This window comes from Rhinopithecus roxellana, chromosome 3 (assembly GCF_007565055.1).
Source record: "Rhinopithecus roxellana isolate Shanxi Qingling chromosome 3, ASM756505v1, whole genome shotgun sequence".
Lineage (NCBI taxonomy): Eukaryota > Metazoa > Chordata > Mammalia > Primates > Cercopithecidae > Rhinopithecus > Rhinopithecus roxellana.
The window spans coordinates 105,299,241-105,303,428 of NC_044551.1; the positions used below are offsets into that span (position 1 = coordinate 105,299,241).

At 36.4% G+C, this 4,188-nt stretch overlaps 1 non-coding gene across 1 annotated transcript; it reads left to right on the top strand.

Annotated features, from left to right (window-relative positions):
• Window positions 1-2,599: 2,599 nt before the first annotated feature.
• Window positions 2,600-2,743, top strand: LOC115896760. The gene has a single exon (XR_004056644.1). It is a non-coding gene; the product is annotated as a U4 spliceosomal RNA (small nuclear RNA).
• Window positions 2,744-4,188: the final 1,445 nt, after the last annotated feature.

Here is a 4,188-nt window from a genome sequence, read left to right on the forward strand (position 1 = left end):
GTGTGTGTGTGTGTGTGTGTGTGTGTGTGTGTGTGTTTGTCTGTTATGCCTCACAATTATTTTTTCCATTCATCTGTCCATGAGCCCAGGTTGTTTTCACATTTTGGCTATTGTGAATAATGGTGCAATGAAGACTGGAGGGCAGATATCTCTTCAAGTTACTAATTTTATTTCCTTTGGTCGTATACGTATATGCTAGGTCATGTGGCCCTTCTATTTTTGACTTTTTAAGAGACCTTGGCCGGGCGCGGTGGCTCACGCCTGTAATCCCAGCACTCTGAGAGGCCGAGGCGGGCGGATCACGAGGTCAGGAGATCGAGACCATCCTGGCTAACACAGTGAAACCCCGTCTCTACTAAAAAATACAAAAAATTAACCGGGCGTGGTGGCGGGCGCCTGTAGTCCCAGCTACTCGGGAGGCTGAGGCAGGAGAATGGCGTGAACCCGGGAGGCGGAGCTTGCAGTGAGCCGAGATCGCGCCACTGCACTCCAACACCCCTGGGCGACAGAGCGAGACTCCGTCTCAGAAAAAAAACAAAACAAAACAAAACAAAAAACCTCTATATTGTCTCCGATAATGGCTGTACCAACTTACATTCCTATCAACAGTGTGCAAGGGTTCCCTTTTCTCAGTACTGTTGCCAACACTTATTATCAATTGATTTTTTGATAATAGCTGGCTAACAAGTACAAAATGATAACTCATTGTGGTTTTGATTTGCATTTCCCTAAATATTAGTGAAGATTAGTGATGTTGAGCACCTTTTCATATATCTGTTTGTCATTTGTAGGTCTTCTTTGGAAAAAATGTTAATTCAAATCCTTTTCCCATTTTTAAATTGGATTTTTTTCTTTTACTATTGAATTGTGTTTCTTATATATTTTGAATATTAAACATATATGTATACACCTTTATTAGATATATAGTTCACAAATATTTTTCCCAATCTGTAGGGCTCCCTTTCATTTTGTTGATTATTTCCTTTGCTGTGCATAGTCCTACTTATATATGGAATCTAAAAAATAAAATGAAAGAAGAGAAAAAGTCAAGTACATAGAAACAGTGCAATAGTGGGGAAGAAATGTACAGATGTAGGTCAAAGGGTACAAACTTGCATTTATGTAGAATAAATAAGTTGAGATCTCATGTACAATAGGAAACCCATAGTTAATGGTATTGTATTATTGCATATTTTGTATTGTATATTGAAAATTTGCTAAAGAGTAGATTTTAAGTTATCTTACCACACACAAAAGAGGTAACTATAGAAGGTGATGGATATGTAAAATTGCTTACATGTAGTAAGCATTTCACTACATATACGTATACCAAAACATCATGTTGTATACCTCAAATTTAGATGATAAAAAAGTCTGAATTTAGCACAGCCATTAGTGATATACAGAGCACTAACAACATACAGTCAGAAACTTGTCAATCAGAGGAAAAATTTAACACACAGGTGGACAAATTAAGGCTAACATAATAACTTAGGCACAGAATTTTCTGGGTGTGAAAATGGGAGAGGAAACTGCCTTTCCTCTCCAAATGTCCACGGGAGGGGCTCCATAGAGTAACATTCCTGGCCTCTCTCTGTAAATCCCTTATCCCTGACTGTAAAGACAAGTGCAAGTTATCTGGTGAATTTGGAAGAAAGGAAGGTCATTCTTGGCTTACCCCCTCCCCTTTGCAGATCATAGACTCTCTTGTGGACTATCTCTTATGCACTACAAGGCTTGCATCTATAATAAAAGCAGGATTCTGTCCAGCACAGCTTCAAGCAGCTTCAGACCTGGTGGCCAAGTAGGTCCAATCCAGGAGAGCTGTATCTATGGGACTATATGGCCCAGATCACATATCTGAATTTTATGAGTAATAAAGTGATATACTAATTAATATCCTTCTGCTGAACCTTTGGGTAAAATCTCAGAGAGTTCTTAATCAGCATAGAGTAGTAGTATTAATTTGGCAAGCTAAAATCATAGAAAACAGCACATTAGATACTTCATATTGTTTTCATTCCTCTATTCAGTCTTCGTCCAACCAATCAGGAGAAAATGAAAGAGACAGACATGATTACTACTCTACACTGAGTCAATATTCTGGTGGGAGAAAACAGAAAAAAGACAAGTAAACTATAAGTTAAATAATTGTAGTTGTGTTAGGCAAAATGATGGCTCTCCAAAGATGCCCACATTCTATTCCCCATAACCCATGAATATGCTGTTATATGGCAAAGGGGAATTAAAATTGCAGATGAAATAAAAGTTGCTAATCTACTAACCTTGAGATGGGAAAAATTTTTTTTCTGCATTATCCAATGAGACCAATATAACAAGAGAATTTTAAATGTTGAAGAGGAAGGCAGAAGACCCAGAGTCAGAGTGATGCAATGTGAGAAAGACTTAACCAGTCTTTTGCTAGCTTTGAAGATGGAGGAACAGACCATGGGTCAAGGAATGCAGGCCGCCATTAGAAGCTGGAAAAAAAAGGCGGGGGGGGAGTGGATTCTCCACAAAGGACCATAACCCTATCAACTCTTTTATTTTAGTCCAGTGAAACCCATTTTAGACTTCTGTGTATAAGAATTATAATACAAACTTCACAAAGAGGCAGTATTATACCCACTGAGGTTTATCCAAGGTATGATTCTTGCTAATCAAAAACTTTTCTCAATATCTCACCATGATGACTTGAAGTCTGATATTCGACACTGGCAATTTCTAGAAATCACTATGGGGCTGAATTTCAAAAATAATAACAATACATTTGTGTCCTTTTAAGCCATCAATCTTGTCATACTTGTTACAGCAGCAATAGATAACTAATACAGCAGCAATAAGTTCTATAGAGACATCTGTAATAACAGACTAGAGTGTAACTTGGAGTGAGGTTGGTGAGCTACCATGCATGTGGTAGTTCAGACAAGCTGGCTAAAATTTTTAAAAATATTTCTAATTTTAATCCTTTTAGAAGGTCTATAAACTTTCCCACTGTTCACATGCCCCCATAATTGTTTTTTTTTTTTTTTTCCACTGGATATTATGGGAAGAGTAGCTAGAGCCTATGAGATTTTCAGTAACCAATAACAACTTTGAGATCCTCCCCTTTCCTCCCACTAAAATGATAATTTTTTTTAAAAGCCTTGTATGTACTGTGCACCAGCCGATTGTACCACTGGAGCTATGATGCTAAACATCACTAAACATCAGAGAAATGTAAAATCATCAGGGAAATTCACATGATAAAAAGATATCATTTCATCCAAGTCAAAATGACTTTTATCAAACAGACAGAAAATAACAAATGCTGGCCAGGATACAGAAAAAAGGGAAAGCTCATATACTGTTGTTAGGAATGTAAATTTGTACAGCCATCATGAAAAACTGTATGGAGAAGCCTCAAAAAACTAAAAGTAGAACTACCACATGATTCAGCAATCTCACTGCTGGTTATATATCCAAAAGATAGGAAATCAATATATTGAAGACATATCTATGCTCCTGTGTTTATTGCAGCTCACAATATCCAAGATATGGAATCAACCTAAGTGCCCATCATGGATAAACTGATAAAGAAAATGTGATATTTAAACACAAGGGAATATTATTGAGCAATAAAAAGAATGAAATCCTGTCATTTAAAGCAACATGGATGAAACTGGAGGTTATTATGTCAAGTGAAATAAATCACGCACGGAAAGACAACTATCCCATGTTCTCACTCATAGCTGAGAACTGAAAAAAACCTGATCCCGTGAAGGTAGAGAGTAAAATGTTGGTTACCAGAGCTGGGAAGGGTAATAAAGAGTAGGGAGGAAGAGGTTTTGGTTAATGAGTACAAAAATACAGCTAGATAGAAAGAATAAGATCTAATGTTTGATAGACTAAGAGGAGACTATAGTTAACAATAATTCATTGTATATTTCAAAAAACTAGAAGATCTAGAATGGTCACAACATAAAGAAATGATAAATATTTGAGGTGATGAATATCACAATTACCTAGACTTGATCATCTCATATTGTAAGTGTATATCAAAATGTCACATGTACCCCATAAATATGAACAACTAATGTGTATCCATGTAATTGTTTTTAAAAAATAACATTGCAAAATAAAATTAAGAATCTTAATTGCATCTTAAAAACTATATTTTGGAAGGCTTACCATTAATATTAACCTGAG